At 37.8% G+C, this 23,119-nt stretch overlaps 1 protein-coding gene across 9 annotated transcripts in view; it reads right to left on the bottom strand.

Annotated features, from left to right (window-relative positions):
• Positions 1 to 22,732, bottom strand: part of TRPC4 (transient receptor potential cation channel subfamily C member 4) — a 212,039-nt gene extending 189,307 nt beyond the window's left edge. For 2 of the 9 annotated variants that reach the window (XM_060394393.1, XM_060394392.1), the window contains exons 1-2: positions 22,493 to 22,732; positions 3,288 to 3,432 (exon numbers count right to left, since the gene is read on the bottom strand). The gene's annotated coding sequence lies outside the window, so the exon portion shown is untranslated. Of the gene's footprint in view, positions 1 to 3,287; positions 3,859 to 21,200; positions 21,399 to 21,982; positions 22,177 to 22,492 lie in introns of those variants that run through there. The other 7 variants (XM_060394389.1, XM_042254782.2, XM_060394394.1 and 4 more) reach the window with 5 other exon arrangements.
• Between the last annotated feature and the right edge of the window lie 387 nt (positions 22,733 to 23,119).

Here is a 23,119-nt window from a genome sequence, read left to right as displayed (position 1 = left end):
CTGGTCGTCATGAAACCCATTTTCTAATGGCTGTTATCTTGTCAAAGTTGCCTTGGTACACAATAGCCCTGCCTACTCCCATCTGGAGCTATCATGGGCTTTCTTTTCTTCCACTTTCCCCCCTCAGAGGGGTCCTCATTCTACTACAAAGTGATAGGAAGGACTATAGCAGAAGCCATTAGTTCTTCACCTCTAAAACTAATCTTTAATCATATCACTCTCTCTCTTTAAAACTTAAACAATATCTTTAGGGTCAAGGGCATTATCTATTTTATAATGCAGGTATATCCAGGGCATCTCCATTAGTGATAGAGAACATGATTTCAATGAAAAAAGTTACAGTCATTTCACTTAGAAACAACCTTTGAGCTTTGATTCAATTTCCATATTGAACCTTCAGTAATAAATTATTAGCTGTGATCCCACCACTTAATGAAAGAATATTATGCTCCTGGCCCTGTGACATATTTGTTTTATATACCTTACCAACTGCACTTTTAGCTAGATACTCTTATCCTCAGTTTACAGATGAGAAGCCTGAGGATTAGAAATATTAAGCAATTTGTACAAGGTTATTGAGTCAGTGGATGTGAAGGTCAGGACTTAAACTGGAGTCTAAATAACCTCAGATCGGAGGCTTCAATCACTTCAATCCAAATGACTGGGGTGGTTTAGCAAAATTTAAATGGCATACCGTGTGAAAGTAGTGTGTCATCCTGTTAATATCTTTCTCAAATGCTTTTAACTATAACATCCCATCAACTAGAAAATGCCATCTGCCTTGGGTAATTTACTATAAAAACAATCTGATTTAAGTCTGAGATATGAATCTTTTTATTAGTTAGTTCATCAATAATTAATTTTCAGACATGAATTTTACCTAAAGCAGAATTTTTACAAGCAGAAAGTATTATGCATTTTCTTGTGTTTTTGATGTTTTTGTTTTACACTACAATTTTATGGACAGGTTATGTCAGTGAAAATGCCGGGAAGATAAATCAAATCAAACAAAAGCAAGGTTGATTCCAGAAGAAGCCACATCAATTATTTAATTCTGCCTTTTCATTGTTACTGTTGTCAGGTATTTGGTACTACAGGAAAAACTATTCCCAGCCATTTCTGGCAATCAGTCTTAGAAAGGCAATGCTGCAAATGAAAAGTATTATTAAAAGTTAGAAATCTTTAATATAAATATTATTAAAAGAAGACAAAAGAAGTGTTTACATTTGTGTGTTTCCTAAAAAATCTAAAATGGAACTACCATATGATCCAGAATTCCCGCTTTTGGGTATATAGTCACAGAATATGAAAAGAGGATATCAAAGAGATAGCCACACTCCCATGTTCATTGCAGCATTATTCACAATAGCAAAGACAGGGAAACAGCCCAGATATACATCAATGGATGAATGGATAAAGAAGATGTGATGTACTGGTTGGTCAAAAATTTTCTTTCAGTTTTTCCATAGGATGTTACAGAAAAATCAGAACATACTTTTTGGCCAACCCAACACACACACACACACACACACACACACACACACACACACACACACACTCATTCACATACACGAATATTATTCAACCATGAGAAAGAAGGAAATTCTACCATTTGTAACAACATGATTGAGCCCTGAGGACATTAGACCAAGTGAAATAAGCCAGACCAGAAAGACAAATGCTGTATGGTCTAACTTACATATAGAATCTAAAAAAAATAGTCAAACTCATAGAAAGAGAGTAGAAAAGTGGTTCATAAGAGCCGTGATGCGGGTTTAGGGAAACTAGTGAGAGGTTGCTCAAAGGGTACAAACCTTCAACTATGAGATGAATAAGAGCTGAAGATCTGATGTATAACATGGTGACTATAGTTGAAAAAACTGTATTTTATTGTTGAAATTTGCTAAAAGAGGAGAAGTTAAATGTTTTTATCAAAAAAAAAAAAAAAGATACGAGATGGTGGATTTTTAACTAGGTGGGAGGAATCCTTTCACCTTTGATGCAGACCTGTATCAAATCACTACAATGTCCATTTTAAATATCTTACAATTTATTAGTCAATTACACATCAACAAAGCTAAAAAAATGTGAAGACAGGTTCAATATGAATGTGATTGGTATATGAAAGTTAATAATTACAAAGATTAACTTTGTAAAAAAATATTTTAATATGATCCTTTAGACACTTTTCTATTGGTGTCCTGCTATGAATGATAAGGACCTCCTTCTCATATACTATCTCTTCCCAATCTTCTGTATTTTCCACCTAATGATGACTGTTATTTTAGTATTGCATGTGTACTAAGTCACTTCAGTCATGTCCGACCCTATGAGACACTATGGTCCGTAACCCACCAGGTTCCTCTGTCAATGGGATTCTCCAGGCAAGAATACTAGAGTGGGATGCCATGCCCTCCTCCAGGGGATCTTCCCTGCATTGGTAGGTGGGTTCTTTACCACTAGCACCAGGTTGAATCATATGAAATAGTCATTTTGTATTAAAAAAAACATCACATATAGGCAGTTTCATATGGTTCAAACTATTTTATATTTTAGAATAATATTCATAAATGTATATTTAAATATACATTTATAAATCTATATTTAATAATATTCATAAGTTTAAATACCATTCCTAAATAATGATATTCATAAATTTATATTTCATGTTCTGTCCTCATTTTAAATTTCACCTCCAGACTTCTGTGAGCTATTAATTTATTTATATATTTTCAACTTTATAACATTTCCAGTACGGTCTGTCACTAAAGTTGGCCCTCCATCTTTTGGCTAAAGTTTGATTCTACAGTTGAAAAACCATTAAGATTCATGTTCACTATAATAACTATATGAATACATATATCATTTGAGTATTGGCTTGGGGATCTATCTTCTCTGCAAATCCAGAGTCATTCTTAATGGTTTTTTTTTTTTTTTTTTTTTTTGCTTCTCAAGTAATTAACTCATCTTGAATCTGGAATTCAAGACAGACCCACCTAACTGTAATCACCACAAAGGCAATAAATGTTTTGTCAGTGGCTGGAGATGACACAGTGTAAGTAAGTTTTGTTGTTGCTCAGTCGCTCAGTCATGTCCAACTCTTTGTGACCCCATGGACTGCAGCATGCCTGGCTTGCCTGTCCTTCATTATTGGGAATGATGAAAAATAAAATGAAAAATAGTTCAAATTGTGATTAACTGTATATAAGAACAGATGATTTCTAGAAGGTCATGATAAGCATTCATGCATTTAATCAAAAATAGACAAGAAGAAATTTATGGCATACCTGTATGTCAACAGAAATAAGAATGGCCCAGACTGATGGAGACAGTATGACTATATGTATGCATGTCGTATGTATCAGTCACTCAGTCGTGTCCGACTCTTTGTGACCCCATGGACTGTAGCCCATCAGGCTTGTGAAGCTATAACTAGAAGCAAGAGAAGAAGTTAATAAGCTGGCTTTCTTTGCTGTAAATTTTCTTTGAGTAAATCCCTTGTTTTCTCTATGCTTTTTTTCCTTTTTAAAAAGGTGCTATAAAAGAAAAAAAAAGATATATTGGATTTCATCAAAATTAAAACTTTCACGCTGCAAATGATTTAAAAAGATGAAATGACAAGCCATAGATGTGAAAAAAAATACTTGCAAACCACATTAGATAAATGACTAGTATATAGATACTTAGTTCAGTTCAGTTCAGTTGCTCAGTCGTGTCCAACTCTTTGCAACCCCATGAATCGCAGCATGCCAGGCCTCCCTGTCTATCACCAACTCCTGGAGTTCACTCAGATTCACGTCCATTGAATCGGTGAGGCCATCCAGCCATCTCATCCTCTGTTGTCCCCTTCTCCTCCTGCCCCCAATCCCTCCCAGCATCAGAGTCTTTTCCAATGAGTCAAATCTCAAACACTGAAAACAAGAACAAAAGCACATTAGATAATGTGCCAAATACATAAGGAGACAGGCCCTGGAAGATGATATACAGATGCAAATAAGCACATAAAATAATGCCTGACATCATTAGCCACTGGAGAAATGTAAATGAATGCCACAAAGAAATATCACTACTAGAAGAATGGCTGAATCTTAGAATAAAAAATGATAATGGTGTGAAGGTACAGATGTTACCTTATTCTATGTTCCAATGTCCTTTTATGATGAGGATGTAGAGAACCTGATCATTCATATATTTTTGCTAAGGCTATAAAGCACTACAATCACGCGGAAGCAGTTTCTTAAAAACTTAAAATAAATAAATGTGCAACTAGCATATGACTCAACAATTACACTCTGGGCATGTATCCCAGATAAATGAAGACTTACGTTCACGCAAAAATTGGTACACAAATGTTTATAATGGTATTGTTGGTGATGGTAACAACCTGAAAATAACCCAGACGTTAAGCAGCATGTGCTTCATCCACCCTATGGGATACTACTCATCAATAAATAAGGAACAAACTATTGAAACACAAAATACTGTGGATCAATCTCAACAGCATTGATACTGAGTGAAAGAAGACAAAGATGATCCAAAGATCGAATACTCTTATCATTTCCGTTCTCTTACATTCTCAAAATGACAAAAACACAGCGACGGAAAACAAAGGAATGATTTCTCGTGGTTAGAGCTGGTTTATATCAAAAACCACACAGACACACACAAAATATAAATCAAGAGGCAGACCTTGGAACAGTCTTGTTTAAAATAGACTTGAAAAGGCAAAGAAAGATAAAGATTGGGTGAGTTTTTCTGAAATTGACATCGATAAATACAGATAAGAACTAAAAAGGAAGGAACAAGGACAGTGTTTTCACAGACATTGTACAATTGGATTTAAATCCAGTCCCTAAAAATCTAACACTTTAGCAAGTGGCTCAGTGGTAAAGAATCTGTCTGCCAAAATAGGAAGTGCAGGTTCTACCCCTGGGTCAGGAGGAACCTCTGGAGAAGGAAATGGCAACTCACCCCAGTGTTCTTGCCTGGAAAATCCAATGGGCAGAGGAGCCTAGCAGGCTCCTCCAGTCCACAGGATTGCAAAAGAGTCTGACATGACTTAGTGAGTAAACAACAACAACAACAAATAAAATGTGAAAAGGTTTGGAAACATGACGTCATACATGCTAGGACTAATAAATAAGAAAACTAGCAACTGCTCAGTAATTCATGTGGGTACACTGAGAAAATGTTTCAGATTCCAAGCTTGTATTATCTTCAGGTTTGGGTTTAATTCGGGGCACTACCACATAATAACTATGTGACTTGGGAAAGCTATTTAATCAACCTAAGCCTTTATTTTCTTTATCTGTAAAACGGGAGGTGATGATGGTTGTCCTAAGGCTAACAAGATAATGCAGGGAAATCAAACAGCCTAGGGCCTGCCATTTAATCCCTCATTAAATGTGAACTCATGTTACCTTTGAGCATTCTTTGGCATTGCCTTTCTTTGGGATTGGAATGAAAACTGACCTTTTCCAGTCCTGTGGCCACTGTTGAGTTTTCCAAATTTGCTGGCATATTGACTGTAGCACTTTCACAGCATTCAGGATTTGAAACAGATCAACTGGAATTCCATCACCTCCACTAGCTTTGTTCATAGTGATGCTTTCTAAGGCCCACTTGACTTCACATTCCAAGATGTCTGGCTCTAGGTTAGTGATCACATCATCATGATTATCTGGGTCGTGTACAGTTTTTGTACAGTTCTTCTGTGTATTCTTGCCACCTCTTCTTAATATCTTCTGCTTCTGTTAGGTCCAGACCATTTCTGTCCTTTTGTGAGCCCATCTTTGCATGAAATGTTCCCTTGCTATCTCTAATTTTCTTAAAGAGATCTCTAGTCTTTCCCATTTTGTTCTTTTCCTCTATTTCTTTGCATTGATCACTGAAGAAGGCTTTCTTATCTCTTCTTGCTATTCTTTGGAACTCTGCATTCAGATGCTTATATCTTTCCTTTTCTCCTTTGCTTTTCGCCTCTCTTCTTTTCACAGCTATTTGTAAGGCCTCCCCAGACAGCCATTTTGCTTTTTCACATTTCTTTTCCATGGGGATGGTCTTGATCCCTGTCTCCTGTACAATGTCACGAACCTCATTCCATAGTTCATCAGGCACTCTATCTATCAGATCTAGGCCCTTAAATCTATTTCTCACTTCCACTGTATAATCATAAGGGATTTGATTTAGGTCATACCTGAATGGTCTAGCGGTTTTCCCTATTTTCTTCAATTTGAGTCTGAATTTGGTAATAAGGAGTTCATGATCTGAGCCACAGTCAGCTCCTGGTCTTGTTTTTATTGACTGTATACAGCTTCTCCAACTTTGGCTGCAAAGAATATAATCAATCTGATTTCGGTGTTGACCATCTGGTGATGTCCATGTGTAGAGTCTTCTCTTGTGTTGTTGGAAGAGGGTGTTTGCTATGACCAGTGCATTTTCTTGGCAAAACTCTATTAGTCTTTGCCCTACTTTATTCTTCATCCCAAGGCCAAATTTGCCTGTTACTCCAGGTGTTTCTTGGCTTCCTACTTTTGCATTCCAGTCCCCTATAATGAAAAGGACATCTTTTTTGGGTGTTAGTTCTAAAAGGTCTTGTAGGTCTTCATAAAACGGTTCAACTTCAGTTTCTTCAGCGTTACTGGTTGGGGCATAGACTTGGATAACTGTGATATTGAATGGTTTGCCTTGGAGACGAACAGAGATCATTTTATAGTTTTTGAGATTGCATCCAAGTACTGCATTTCGGACTGTTTTGTTTACCATGATGGCTACTCCATTTCTTCTGAGGGATTCCTGCCCGCAGTAGTAGATACAATGGTCATCTGAGTTAACTACCGCACAATTGCACTCATCTCACACGCTAGTAAAGTAATGCTCAAAATTCTCCAGGCCAGGCTTCAGCAATATGTGAACCGTGAACTCCCTGATGTTCAAGTTGGTTTTAGAAAAGGCAGAGGAACCAGAGATCAAATTGCCAACATCCACTGGATCATGGAAAAAGCAAGAGAGTTCCAGAAAAACATCTATTTCTGCTTTATTGATTATGCCAAAGCCTTTGACTGTGTGGATCACAATAAACTGTGGAAAATTCTGAAACAGCTGGGAATACCAGACCACCTAACCTGCCTCTTGAGAAATCTGTATGCAGGTCAGGAAGCAACAGTTAGAACTGGACATGGAACTTTTCCAAATAGGAAAAGGAGTACATCAAGGCTGTATCTTGTCACCCTGCTTATTTAACTTACATGCAGAGTATATAATGAGAAACGCTGGACTGGAAGAAACACAAGCTGGAATCAAGATTGCTGGGAGAAATATCAATAATCTCAGACATGCAGATGACACCACCCTTATGGCAGAAAGTGAAGAGGAGCCAAAAAGCCTCTTGATGAAAGTAAAAGAGGAGAGCGAAAAAGTTGGCTTCAAGCTCAACATTCAGAAAATGAAGATCATGGCATCCAGTCCCATCACTTCATGGCAAATAGATGAGGAAACAGTGGAAACAGTGTCAGACTTTATTTTGGGGGGCTCCAAAATCACTGCAGATGGTGACTGCAGCCATGAAATTAAAAGACACTTACTCCTTGGAAGAAAAGTTATGACCAATCTAGATAGCATATTCAAAAGCAGAGACATTACTTTGCCGACTAAGTTCCGTCTAGTCAAGGCTATGGTTTTTCCTGTGGTTCTGTATGCATGTGAGAGTTGGACTGTGAAGAAGGCTGAGCGCCGAAGAATTGATGCTTTTGAAGTGTGGTGTTGGAGAAGACTCTTGAGAGTCCCTTGGACTGCAAGGAGATCCAACCAGTCCATTCTGAAGGAGATCAGCCCTGGGATTTCTTTGGAAGGAATGATGCTAAAGCTGAAACTCCAGTACTTTGGCCAACTCATGTGAAGAGTTGACTCATTGGAAAAGACTCTGATTCTGGGAGGGATTGAGGGCAGGAGGAGAAGGGGACGACAGAGGATGAGATGGCTGGATGGCATCACAGATTCAATGAACGTGGGTCTGAGTGAACTCCGGGAGATTGTGATGGACAGGGAGGCCTGGTGTGCTGTGATTCATGGGGTCGCAAAGAGTTGGACATGACTGAGCGACTGAAGTGAACTGAACTGAGTGACTAACACTTTCACTTTTACACCTGAAGCTTGGAGATGGTGCATGTGTTGTTGACCATGTGATGAACTGTTTTCCATGGATATAGATGTAGTCTTCAGGACCATGGTCACAAGCATGGCGGCAGACTGTGGGCTGAGGGACAGGTTAGGACTGTCATCTCAAAAGACAAATATGCAACTCATTTCTGGGTCAGGACCAACCAGCACTGAGCACAGAATTTAATCGAACTCCTGACTCTCTTCTGGGGAAACGTAACTGATCTTTTACCCAGACCCTTATCACTTAGGCTTCATCATACTTAAAGCCAGTTATTAACCTGTAAGAGGCTGTGGGGAAAATGTAAGATTCTGCAGCCCCAGAAAGTTCAGTGCTGACAACCTAACTCACTCACCAGGGTGGAACTGAGGCCATGCTGTGCTGGGTCCAGTGATGGATCTAGACTGTCGGCCCTGGGAAGAGAGCATCCTCCCCATGTACTCCTGAATCCATTTTGTACAAAAGAAAACCACAGTATATATTTTTTCGAAAAAGACAATGCACATCTTCAGGTAAACAAAGACTGATTTGGATCATATGAGCACAACTAGCAGATATGGTAATCAAATGCTGAAGTGATACTGATGAAGAATTCAGAGACAATATCTCATAGGCTGGTTTGGCTGATGCCTCAAGTTAAAGGAAAAGGTGTACTATCATGTTGGGTACATCCACAGAACACCTTTAAGGAAATTTATCAGGCTTTAGGCAATTTCAGCCATAACAGTTATAACTGTAACACAAACAGCAGTGAGTACTGACACTTTCCCGTCTTTATGTAATGGATTTTGAATGGGAGAAATGAAGATTACTCAGAAAACCACAGGCCTGGAAAAAAATCTCACCTCAGTGACAAAGAGGTCAAATTGCTATTGCATTACATTGCTCTACTTTTTGTTCATTTAATAGTGTGTTTGTGATTCAGTAAGAAAGAGCCATTAGTTGAAACTTCATTACAATTGATTTGAGTCACATTAATAAGGTTTTACTTAGAATTTATTATTTTATACAAAATAGCTTTAAATTGGTTGTTTAAAATAATTGTTCTAAAGTCAAAGACTTGGTAATTTTGTAAGAATAATGTTATTTCTGAGCTAATAAGAAAAATCAGATTAAAAATTCTGAAACTACATTGCAGTTGCTACATTCCTCTCTCTGTGGGTATAATTATTTGTCTATACTATACCATATACATATAATTTCTTTCTTTTAAACACTTTGACTAAATTTTTTGGCACTAAATTCAAAATATAAAAGAAGTACTTGTGTTTCTGACTATGATAGAATGGCATGTAGTGGCCTAATATTTCTTTTGATAACATTTAGAAAAGCTGGGTAAATATAAACAAACAAGCAAATAAATCTCTATCTAAAGGAGAGCTGCCATTATCATACTAAGTGAAGTTAAGTCAGACAAAGACAAACAGCATATATCACTTATAAGTGGGATCTAAAAAAATGATACAAGTGAACTTATTTACAAAACAGAAACAGATTCATAGACTTAGAAAACAAACATGGTTACCAAAGGGGAAAGGTAGGGCAGGGATAAACTAGGAGGTTCAGATTAACATATATACACTGCTATACATAAAATAGTCAACAAGGACCTACTGTATAGCACAGGGAACCCTACTCAATACTCTAATAACTTATGGGAAAAGAATCTGAAAAAGAATGGATATTTGTATATGTATAGCTGAATCACTTTGCTGTACACCTGAGACTAAGACAACATTGTAAATCAACTATACTTCAATATGAAACAAATTTTTAAAAATCAGCTTAAAAAAGAGTTGCAAAGATAACAAGTACTTGAAGAGTCAGTATCTTAGTTGGAGAGAAACCACTGAGAGGTGACTTGACCTTCTACAAACCACATTTCCTCTCAACGCATTTGCCAAGGCAAATACAAGGGTCTCATGTCCTGGTAAGAAGGGAGACAGACAGAAGTATGTCTTACACTCAGCAGCTCTTTTCTCAAAGCATTTGTTAAAATCTTAAGCTTTGCAGGAAAATAATTGAGAAAGCTGCTGAAATTTAGGGCAGAGTATTCATCAATCTTGCAAAACTGCAGAGATAAAGTTCATTATTATCCTGGAACCTTAAAGGAGGAGTGGTCTTACTACATAGCCAAGATGCTTAGACCCTGGGGTCCTATAACATATCCTGGGGGTCAACCAGGGGTTCATGGGCTTGCAAAGGTTGAAATTAACCTCTTATCTGCTCAGGTTCTGATTGGCTTAAGATGTTTACTCCCATCTTACCTGCCTGCCAGAGGATAGATAAAACCATTCAAAATATCCAGATAATAGCAGAGAAAGCAAATATGCATGGAAATACATTATACGAATAATTAATAAAAGAATACTAGAAATATGGCACAGAGGAAAAGGAAAAAAATATGAATAATTGGAGGCATTAAAGGGGAAAAGGTAAGTGCAAAACTACCTCGGAAGGTTAATGAACAAGAATTTTCCAATACCTATGAAAGATATCGTCATATTTAAAAAGTGTTTCAAATACCAAGCAACAGAAATCTAAAAAGCTCAGTTTGGTACATAATCGTAAAACTAATGAAAACAAAGGACTAAAAGAAAGCATAAAAGCAACTAAAAATAAAGAATATATTGCCCTCAAAGGAGCCATAATCAGACTGATGGTTGACATTTCAGCAGAAATGATAGAAGCTAAAAGTCAACTGAGGAGCATCAAGTACTGAAAGAAAAAAAATTTCTAATCTAAAATACTCCAAACAATAGAAATAGCCTTAAAAGTGAGACCAAATAAAAACATTTTCAGTCAAACAAAAACTGAGAAAAGTTTTGGCCCACGACACTAAACATGCTGAAGAGAGCTCTTGGTTGCCTGCAGATGGATGGCAGAGGGCATCTGAGGACAGCAGGTGTAGCATCCGCAATGATAATAATATAAAAGAAAACTAAAATAAAAATAAAACAGATTTATAATTCTTCTTAAAAAAATTAAATCTATCCCAACTCAGTCCATTCCTTTACCAAAGGCATGTGTCTCTATGAATAAAATTTTATTTTTTAAAAGATCAATATATTGTCCTTCAAGTTTATTTCCACCATTTTCTGTGATAAGAAATAAAAAAGACAACAATAGCTCATCAACAGTCAGATAAATATTTTGTATTGGTTGGTCTCACAATATAATATGTCAAATAATTGGCAAACACTTTCAAAGTGCTGCTATGAATTTTAGGAAAATAAAAGTAGTTGCTGCATGCATTACAATTAAAATGTCAAATTCTTTTTAAAATTAATGAGTAGTGATAATATATCAGTAGTGTATCTTAAGTATTTGTTATTTCGATGACGCTTAAAATATTCACACAGATTTTTATAGTGAATTCGTATAGCATTTATCCTTATAATTATGGTTAGCATTCATTTCAGTGTAAAGCACAAAAATGGGCAGAAATCTCAGTTTCAACCACATAATGATTTTCCCATCATAATGGAGCAGAGTACAACTGACCATTTGTCTTAAGCCCAATAGTTTAATTGTGCCCCTTCTTATATATCAAGAAAGAATGTAACAATATGAAATCCCTTTCTTAAAATCCTTTGCTTAAGCCCTACTTGATATGAAATTTTCTTAAATATATTACAAAGAAACTTTTATCTGTAACTTACAGAAAAGAAACTAGAGTATTTTATCAGAAGCCATAATTCATTACAGGTTGCAATTAAATTTCACCATGAATACAGAACCTTACCACACTTTTATAAATGTCCAGAAAAATAAATGTTCATCATAGTTGCCATCTACCTATGGAAATAGCCTGATCTGATAGAGGCAGCAGGGAATGTGGGTTCCTATATGGCCTTTCCTCTGTCATTAACCTCCAGTCTATGCGGGAGCAGCCCTACACACAGGACCAACTGGGCAATTGAAGATGTTCATCTGTAGGTATAATGATGGATGGAGTGCAAACAGTAGATATGCAATGTTGCATTGGAGATGAACCAAAGGATACATGAAACCCTTTGAGCAGTCACTGTCTTTATTATACCTGTATATCCACTTCATTATGATTAAAATCAAAATAAGTTCTGTCAGACTATGAAATACTCCTAAAAGCTACTGAATAGCAATATATTCTATGAGCAGAGATTACCTTTAATCACATTCAATATTTGACATGCAATCCTTGCATATTTTTGAAGATCTTGACTTATTAGAGAGTATCTCAGCTTTCAAATAACTTTAAGTAAACTGAAATGAATCAGGGTTATATGGTTCAAATATATCTAGGCTATTCAACAATGGATCATTTCAAAAACACGGTGTGTTGACTTCTTCTCAATTAGGTTGTCTCCTGTCTCTATTTTTATTTTGTAGACATCTACGTTAAGAAAAAAAATCAGAGGCTAAAATATTGCATTATAAAACAGATTTTATGCATTTTGTGCTTAAAAGAACCATTAACTATTAATCTAAAAAAGAGGTGATTTTAATATATATTTGTTCTCAATATTTCAATTATAGCAATGTAATAACTAGTAAGAAAATATTTAGGAAGATTTGAAAGTTCTGGTTTTAGTGGTTCCCTGTTCAGTACAGCAAACAAAAAGCAGCTTTTGTTCTTCAAGTTAAAATCACTGATATTTTATATGTTAGGGAAAATTCTTTATCATAAGTACTATTATAATGAAATGTTTTTTCATTAAGGCTTCTTTTATTCATGAAAGGGCAAAATCATTTGCTGGTTCACTTTGTTCCAAGAACATGCTGGAGTGCTAAATGAAAATACGCGGTTCAGTTCTCTAAGTAGCTTGCACATTACAAATCAGAATGTTAAGCTGTGAGGTTAAAATGAACCAGATAAGCAAGTAAGTCTTTTGCCTCTGCCAACATTTTCTTTTTATACAGCACATACAGGGAGACATATCTTTTTTTTAGATACAAAGCTATTTAATATCCTACAGAGCAATAATAACCCTAATATTTGAGTGTTCTTTAAAAATATTTTTTTCTCTTTAATTGTAGAGGCTCTCAGAGGCTTAGAGATAGGCACTCTGATTATTTCGCATGATGATTCTCAGAAAATAAAAAATCCTGGTAAACAGTGGATAGCCCTAGGAATGAAGCTCCCAAAAAATTATTCCACAAAGAAGAATGTAGCTGACTGCAGTCCCTTTTTAGTTCTGCAAATTTAAGGTCATGAGGTAGATGGTCTATTTCGAGGTCTTCAATACATCCTCAGCTGTAGACATAAGGGCTTCCTAGAAAACATGAACAGGGCATATTGAGAACTCCTAGATGATTCTAGAATGGGTCCATACAAGACTTTCTTGAGCCAAAGTGTTTTATGTCCCAAGGCAATGGGATAGGGTTATGAGGATCCAAGTTAAGATGACCCTAGCTTTAAAATGGTCTTCTTAGGTTTGCTTCCTTGGTTCAAAGGGGGATTGGGCACCATGTGGGTATATCATCACCAAAAATCCATCAAGATTTTGGAAAACAATTTATCTCCTTTGAATGGTTAACTCAGTAATATCTATATATAAAAGGAAAGTGCCATCTTTAACAGTGTCAATAATGTTATGTAATTTGAACATAAATTTATAGTTGGAAACTCGAAGCCCTATTTTTATAGGAAACAATAATTTGAGACAAGGAAGAGAAGATGGATTTGGATTTCTTCCAGTGTGACCCGATGTCATTGTTTTTAATTCCAATTGTAGACTATTATCTTAGTTTGACTTGTGTTATTTTCTTAATGAGTTTTCCATTTCCATGAGAAGAGATCAGGTGGCAATAAAACAGTGAAATGTCTACAAGATAACAGGGGACACTTGAACACTTTTTTTGAAATCATAAACAAAAAAGGTGAGATGTACCTCTTTATTCTTAGCATCTAGTGGGGAGGACTGTCATGCATTAAATAAGTCCATCAAACATTCCATGTGTGTATATATATACGTGTGTGTGTGTATATGTATACAATATGTATCTGCTATTCAAAAAAAAGCGTTTGGCAAGATATGAGAGTACATCTTAAAAAAAAAAAAAACTTTTGAGTTAGATGACCTTCCAAGTCATTCAGTACATGTCTAACCATTCCATAGGGACAGTAACACACCGGCAAGTAACTTCTATTGTCTTTTATGGGCTACTCTACCTTCTTTGCTAATAATTTTAACCTCACTATCTCTGGTAATTACTCTGCAAGCATCATCTTAAGAACCTGTCCCCAGGAGCAGTCTCCCACTCTTTCTCATTCTGTACTACTTATATGGCATTATATACAGCTATATGGATAGGTTTACTTACTTATATATATACACACACAGTACATACAGATGGAGATATATATATATATATATGTTTAATTAATGGATTCAAAACCAGGTTTTAAGTGTTGGTGTATGTTTAAATGCATATATATATATATTTGTATATATATGTGTGTGTGTGTATGTGTGTGTATCACTATACAATTAAGTGAATTCAAAAATTGCTTATCAAACTACAACCACCACAGAAGAGAATCCATTTAAAGTGTAGTCTTCAGTGTGATCTTCGGGGTATGCAGCCCTACTCTACATATCATGAAGGAGATTTTTATATAAAATGATACCCCTGTTTCACAAACAGTTGGGATGGTTATATATAAAACACCATGGACTCTCCACCCTTCATCCAATGTACATTATGCATCACTCCTGTCCTTTCATCCATCATTTTTGGGGTGGTTCATACAGGTATGTGACCAGTTCCTTGAAAGAAGAGCATATTAAAATACAGAGGTTGAGCATAGCAGCTGACAACAATCACTCATGCATTCATTCATTCCATTCACCCATTCAAAAAGCATATGTTGAACACTAAGTATCTTAATTCTGTGAAAATAAAAATTATGATGCATTGAGCTATGAACTATGATTCTGATATGCACAGGGTATTAGCTAACACAATTATATAGCTTCTTCACCATTATTTAGAGGCAAAACATATTAAAAGTGTAGTAGGGTACCTGAGACCTTCCCAGGTGGCTCAGTGGTAAAGAATCCACCTGTCAAGCAGGAGAGGCAGGTTCCATCCCTGGGTTGAGAAGATCCCCTGGAGAAGGAAATGGCAACCCACTCCAGTATTCTTGCCTGGGAAATTCCCTAGACAGAGGAGCCTGGTGGGCTACAGTCCATGGGGTCACAATGGTGACTAAACAACAACAAAGGGTACATGAACACTGTTCATAAACTTTCATTTGTAACAAGTTTACCAGGCAGAATAAAAAGAATAAAAAACTACTAACTGCCCTCCCCAAAATAAAAGCTCATGCCACCTACAACTGGACATCATAAGCTGTCAAGGCTTTGACATGAATTCTCAGCATAACTTAATGATTGCAATCACACCAAAGAAGTCTCTGACTGCCTTGAGTTCAGTAAGTATTCCTGAGAAATATTCTTTCAACTCTAATCACACTTATGGTGTAAAAGAACAAAAACTCCCTCCTAAGAATTTCAGCACAGCACCACTTAAACTAAAGCACATTAATAACTGAATATATAAATTCTGTGAAAATGAGCATTATAGAGTCACCAGCTGACTGGAAGTTATGTCCATTGTGTATCAGTGGGTTAATGTTTATAATATAGGAAGTAACAGAGTACTCACAATATCATATAAGTGCAAATTATTATTATAATGGCTTCACTAGATAAATAAATTAGCTCACAATTTAGCAATGGAATTATAAAACTATGAAATAAGTATGCTTAATTGCAAAGGTGTAATATTTATAACAGTCTAAGTCACTTTAAAACTCACACATTTTTGAGTATCCTCTGGATTTCTTAAAGGAGTTTACTGTCTAGTTTAGGAGACAGACCTCTATCCATCTGTAAGGTAGACTATAACAAGGGTTTAGCTTGTATTTATACTTGAGACACCTGGAGACATGAAGGAAGCTTTCAAGGAGACAGTGATGTTGAGCTAGGTTTAGTGCCTGGAGAACATTTTGACAGGAAGCAGTAAGAGAGAAGTTATTCTGTAGAGAGGGAGCTGTGCCTGAAAATGCAAAGATGAAGATCTCATTCGTGTGTCACTAATCTATTTATTCAATTATCCATTTACTAACATTCAAACAATATCTACTGAATAGATATCACCAGTGCTAATTTTTGTCATATATGTAAAAAATTTATTTCCTCAACTTCAGTGTCAATGGGTTTCTGGATTTAAGCACATTGGTTTTAAATGCAGGTGTATTTTTTTTTTTTTTAATGGCAAATGTGTTAAAATGTGCCACCAGCTGAACCATGTCTTTTGGGATGAATGAAAGAGTGCTCCCTTCATTAAATACCAAGGGACATGCAAAATAATTAAGCAATTAAAATTAAGACAAAAACACTTCTCTAGAAATTTCATTTAACACTGATAAGATTAACAAAAACCTGTCTTAACATGACTGTGTTTTGTACAAAGACATTTTATCAACAGCCTACAGATGTTTTCAAGGTTTGAATGACAATTTTTAATTTAGAAATTATAATCTCATAACTATTTAAAGGTCTATTATCTAGAATTTTATCCATGAAAATAAGCTTTTTTTTTTCTTTCCACACACATTACATTTAGATTCAAGAGTAAGAAAGGAAATAGTTTTGAGAACAATTGGCTTGAGCTGAGTATCTCATCTCCTACTCTGCTTCAGAACAGATAGAGCCTTAGTTAACACAGTGTTGTGTCAAATTCTAGAGTTATAATGGGGTCGTGTATGTCCCAATGTTACATTTGAAAAGCTAAATAAATAAATGTCTATAAGTATCCAATGAACACAGATCTTGTTAAAAGATTACTAATTTATTTTTGAAACCATTAGAATCAAGTAACAGGAATATTGACTCTAAAATCAAGTAGACATGGGTTTAAATTCTGACTCTACCACAAAGAAACTATGTGATTTTTTTTTCTTTTTCGTAGTAATTTAGTCTTTTCAGATTCTTTAAAAGTTAGTAATAATACCTTAGTGTTAGGGTAGGTGTGAAGATAAAAAAATTTAAGTTTCTAGCACAGTTCCTGGCATACCTTAAGTACTCATAAATATTCACTTACTCTCTTTTTCCCACTTTCCTTTTTTGGTAATAATTCTTATCTTCCTGTCTTAAGTAAATTTTACTATTGATAATATTTGTTCAAGGAAATGACTTATGGTAACTTTTCAACATTTTTAGACCATAGCACACTACAGGCAGAGTATAATGAATGTGTATCTGATTCATTACATTTCACTTGCCATTTCTCAAAAAGAATGGAGTGTGCTAGATAAACCTATTGAGGCCTATTTTTAAATTAATGTTTTACTTAACATTTTGAATTTTATGTGCAAAACTGGGCCCATGTGTCACCTGTTGCTTCTCAAGAAGCCATTACTCAATGACACGGCCGAGTTTCAAAGGAAACGTTTTTTCAAAGCATTGACTAATCTACACTAATATTAATGGGCTATGACCTACAGTTCAGTTACAGGAAAAGATCAACTGCTGAAACTATTATCTCTCTTTCATAACCTGTTTAAGTGAAATGACTTTCAGAAGAACCATTGAGACTTAAGAATTTCACTCCATGTACTGAATAGTTCATGGAACCACATAGTTTCAAACTGATATATTTTCAATGTACGTGTCTTTAATTTTCAGTTCCACCAATGAAGAGCTTCTTCTGAAAGTATTTTTTCATCATAGGTGTTATTTTGGTAGTACCAATGTTCTCAGAGAGTGGGTCTATATTTGTACTAATTAAATAGATATAGCCATGATATCACATTCCTGATCAAAATATTCTCAAATCTCTTAAAATATTAAGGTTTCAATGCAGCTTGGAGGATTAGAACCAGGAAACATAAGGAGAGGAAAGATATTAACAGTTCCAAAACAGCTTTTCATCACAACTAGATAGAAGTAAATGTCCAGTTTAAGTTGGGTTGAACTAATCAGTTGTAATGTTTATTTGGTATGAATATGTGTTTTGGGGAGTGATGAAGCATAAATTAGGTGAAAAGACAAGGTTTTTGTTTTGAGCTGTCTCTTCAACACCATTTTTAATAAGAACCAAAATGCTTCTGGTGGATTTTCCAGATATTAAAGAGGTGAATAACAACTAGTTTCAGTTAGGCCCAGACAATACAACTTGGAAAGAAAAGAGGCACATTAGAATCTGATCTCATGAAATGTTCAGGCGTCATGATTTTGGAAAAAAGAAAACTTAATAGTTTATACTTCCCTTCACCTAGCTTGTTTTTAGAAATCAAACGATCACATTTTCAAAAGAAAATATTCAGTCTACAATTTTACTTTCCTAGCTGGTGTTTATCATTTCTTCTCCATCTTTATTTACAAAATCCTTTCTCTTTGAGCACTGATATTCACAATATTAACTACGGAACAAAAATGTACCTATTTTTATTTTTATTTTAATATATGAATTAATTAGAAAAGGTAGATCATGTAAGTTTTATAATATGTTAATGATCTGAATCGTCATAAATTATCCTGGCAATTAAACATGCAGGTGCAAAATCATGACAATATTTTCTGCAACACATTTATGAAAGTATTTTCAATTCAGAGGGGTTAATTGGCACATTCATAATGGTTATTTTTGTACTTCAATAGAAATTTATCACATTTATTATAAGCTTTAAGTTTAAAATGTGTGTACTGAATAAGATGCAAATTTGGTTTAATCAGAAAGAATAAAAGCAATGTCTGGTGTTTCCTACTTATATAAAATATGAATCAATAGAGGTTATCTTACGTGAAGAAGGAAATGGCAACCCGCTCTAATATTTTTGCCTGGGAAATCCCATGGACAGAGGAGCCTGATGGGCTACAGTCCACAGGGTCTGCAAAGAACTGGGCATGACTTAGCGACTAAACAACAACAGACTTAGACGGAAAGTTAATTGATCTCTTACACCTTCAATAACTGAAGTGGCCATATAGTTCATATAGAACTTTAGTTTTCTAATATTTTTTTCTTTGTAATCTGAACTTGACTTTTCAGGAATAACTGCCATAGAGACGTAAATAATGTAAAATTACAAAACTTTAAAGCTTATAAGTAATGGAAGTTTACTCCACTTCTTATGCCTGTGAGAGTGACCATGAAGCAAGTAAACTGAAACATATTTTTCAAGAACCAAGCTTTTCAGAAAGAGAGTTAATATATTTGACAGGTTTTACTAAACAGACATGTCTTATATCTCTTGCACTTAGTTTATGCTTTGATGAATGCCCATGTTCCTTTAAGTTCTCACCTAAATGGAAGAAATTCTCTAAATTTGCAATTATGAATCTTCTTGCTATGCCTTATTTAAGCTGTCTACCTAACTATATATTTATTCACCCAGGGAATATTAAGCACCTCTTATGCATCAATTTCATTAACCTATTAGTATTTCTCTTCATATGTAACTTCCTTGGCATGAACCTATTGGCTCTTCAGTTCACAACATCAAGCTTAACAGAGTAACTGAGCTCTGATCAGAACTCTACTGAAAGCCTCTGTGGGTCGGTGGTCTCATTCAGGAAAGAGGAAAGTGCTTGCTTTCTTTCTACCCGTACTAACCTTCCCTTAATTCAAGATACTTGCATAAAATACTTTGATAAAGCCAATGTAACTTCTATTGATATGCTGATTTACATTAATTCAGTCTTTAAGGTGCTTCTTTAGCAAGCACTTATCTAACTGAATTTTGATTCTAATATTTAAACTACTAGTTATCCCTTTATCTTACTGACTTTTTGCCTACCATACTTAAAAGGAGAGGTCTTGGTCTACTGTCCGGGTTAGAAGTGGGTATAGAAGTAGGTATTACCATCTAAGTTTAAATAGCCAATGATTTCAATACCCATGATTTCAATGTTTTAACATATCCCCACGTTCTTACTCTCCCTAATTCAGAATTTTTCTTAAAAAAAATAAAAACACAACAAACTCTAGCCAACCTTTTCACTTATAGAATTTGTAATATCTTTTGTGCAGCAATGACTGTAATAGGAAATCCAGAAATTATATGAGAACTGATTTTTTTTTTTCAATTTTACATGTCTGTTGTAAATTTCCTTTTAATAAAAGGAGTAAACCTTGTTTCTGCCTCCTCCCACTCTTTTGGCTTGGTGCTTACTCAGAGTAAGCCAACTTGCTGCATCTTACAGTTATGGGTATTAACTGAGAAGGGCCCCCCTAAGAAAGCATGTGAACAGGGATACACCATAGTGAATACAGGCAAGTCCCAGAGCTCCCTGTCTCAGTCTCTCCCAGCCCTCCATCCCCTTCCAGGATTCTCTAGTTACCTCATCACAAAAGACAACCGACTTCTCAGCTAGAACAACAAGTTGTGCAGCGAATCTCAGTGATTCAGCCAAGTAGCAGATAGGGTCACTGGCTTAATTGGAATCTCAGTAGCCAAGCGAACTAGGAATCCCTTAGCCTGGGTCCAGCGACACGGATCGAAGTGTTTCCGTGTTTTGATAGAGAATGAAAATGACGCAGAGTTTAACTGACAGGATATTGACCACCGTCGTTTCTTTATTACCCCAGTTTAGGTACCAGAGTCTAGGGCTCCCTTATATGCGCCCAGGGGCCACCAAGATCTCCCACCTTCCCCAAATGCGTAAAAGGCTAAAAACAGCCTTCCCTAGCTCCCCAGCTCCCCAGCTCCACGGCGTGGCTTCTTGCTGCTTTGTTTACCATATAAGTCACACCGGGGGTTCACTCTTTGCCCTCTCCCCTGCTTTAAAGCCGGATGCGGTAAGATGCTGAGAAACATCCCCAAACTCTCGTTCAGCCCAGGTCAACCACAGAAAGCTTCACAGATCCGGTCCCCAGCCCTAAAGAGAAACCTTGCAGAGCCCGAGCCTCTGGATCCAGTAACCCCCAGGGATGTCCGCCTCCCAAGAGGGAGCAGGCTTCCCAGGCAGCTTGAGAAACTTAACCGAGATCCCAGAAACGAGGGGAGGTGCGACTCCGGCCAGATGGAGCTCTGAGGCGACACCCTTTTTACCTGCAAAGTTGCGGTCTTCTGGCCGAAGGGGGTTGGAGTCGAGGCCAGCGGCGCGAGTGCTCTGCCCGGTGCCAGCACGCCCGGCAAATTCCGACGGGATCTCCTTAGTCTTCGCCGAGTTTCCGAGCATTCCAAGGAAAACGCACGAAGCTGGAGCCCACGCAGCTGGCACCGAACTGGGCGGAGTGAGGATGCTCTGAGAGTGATGCCGCGCGAGGCGGGGGAGGGGAGGGCCTGGGGCGAGGGGGAGGTGAGCTCCAAGGGAGGAGAACCTCACCCACTCCCGGCCCTTAAGGACCCCTCCGGGTAAAGTTAGCGTTCCCACGGCTGTCAGCCGACGAACCCAGAGGAAGGCACCCCTCCCTGCATCTCCGGTGGCGGCCTGACTCCGGGTCAGCGCAGCCCGGGTTCGGAGGGGACCACTCGGAAAGAAGCGCGTCCCACGCGCCGCTCTGCGAGGCGGTGGAGGTGGACCCGCGCGAGGGCAGGACCCGGGGAAGAGCCTCCGCCGCCCCGGGGCCAGATGTTTGGGGTCAGCCTGTTGGGCACGCGAGCTCACCGCATGCCAGCGGCTATCCAGTCCAGTCTGTGGCCAGTACCCCACCCTGTGACCCTGGAGGCGAGCCAGACACACCTCCAGGCTCCGGGCAGGCTCACCCCCCAAGCTGTCCGACTTCAGTTCGCGTCAGAACTCGGCCGCTGATCACCCTGCTCCCACCCAAGGAAACAAGACCCGCGCGGCAGGTCCCCCGACTTGAAAAAGTAGCCCCCACCCTCCTCACCCGGTAACTCGCAAAGCTTCTCCCTCTCCGGCTCCCGGGGGTCCCGGCACCCCCTCTCGCGTCCTCAAGGTGTCAGACTTCCCCTGCAAGAGCAGGCGTCTGTGACTCGCTACTAGTGTCCACAATGGAGACAGTCGCAATGAGTAAATGACGAGGCGGCGTTCCATCCACCCTCAATCCAGCTCGCTCTTTCCAACGAAATCAGTAAGTTCCCAAATTTTAAACAAACCCCCTCCCCTCCCCCGCCCCCCGCCAAGTGCGCACCAGCCTAGGGGCGAGGTCCCGTTGCTCCAGGTGCGATGTATTGAGTGTGTGTGTGTGTGTGTGTGTGTGTGTGTGTGTGTGTGTGTGTGTGTGTGTGTCTGCTGGTGGTGGAGGTCCCATCAGCGTACTGACGATTTCAGGATAAAAGTTATCTTCTGGCCATCACTGTGGTGTTCACACCTGAAAATCAGATTAAAGTGTTTAGAGGAAATGTCGTATATATTGGCAAAGTTGGCAATAACTTACTTGTTGTTCACTGCGGCGCGGTGATTCCCAGCTTGTCACTCCGGGAGACTTGCTTGGTCACGACCCTGGGACTGGAGAGTCCAATCTGTAAAATAGAGAATGGAGTCCACGCGGACTCCTAGCTAGCGATTACTCGGCTTGAGACCCTTGGTTCTACTGGATTCCTTTTCATTTCCCGAAAGCCCTGGGGTGAGCCACTGGTCTCCAGTCGCATCTCAGCAGATGCTTCTCTGGCTTTGCGCTTGTGCAACAGGAGTGGCCACTCTTTCTCCCCGTCCCAGCCACGCGTGGTTACACCTTCTGGGAATCAGGGCTCTGACGACTGCGGGGAGGCGGACCATTTTCTTCCCAAGAAATATTCCCCCAAGGGAGTTAAGGGTAGGCGGCAAGCTGGACCCACGCAGCCTCCAAAGCCCAAAATTAAGAGAATTTCCTTCTTGGCTGTCTTATTTTCTACTTATTTTTTAGTTCGCAAGAGTTGAGAGCTTTTTTTTCTTTTTGAGTATTTACATGAGTAAAGAGGAAATTGCTAAGGATCACCCACTGGGGTGATGTGCATACTGTTTGTTGTTGTTTTTTTTTTAATCACTTTTCTTATTCCTAAATGTTTCTTTCTCTCTAGTTTAG

This window comes from Ovis aries, chromosome 10 (assembly GCF_016772045.2).
Source record: "Ovis aries strain OAR_USU_Benz2616 breed Rambouillet chromosome 10, ARS-UI_Ramb_v3.0, whole genome shotgun sequence".
In the NCBI taxonomy this organism is placed as follows: domain Eukaryota; kingdom Metazoa; phylum Chordata; class Mammalia; order Artiodactyla; family Bovidae; genus Ovis; species Ovis aries.
The sequence above is the reverse complement of the archived record's forward strand: the minus strand, read 5'-3'. Positions and strand labels throughout refer to the sequence as shown.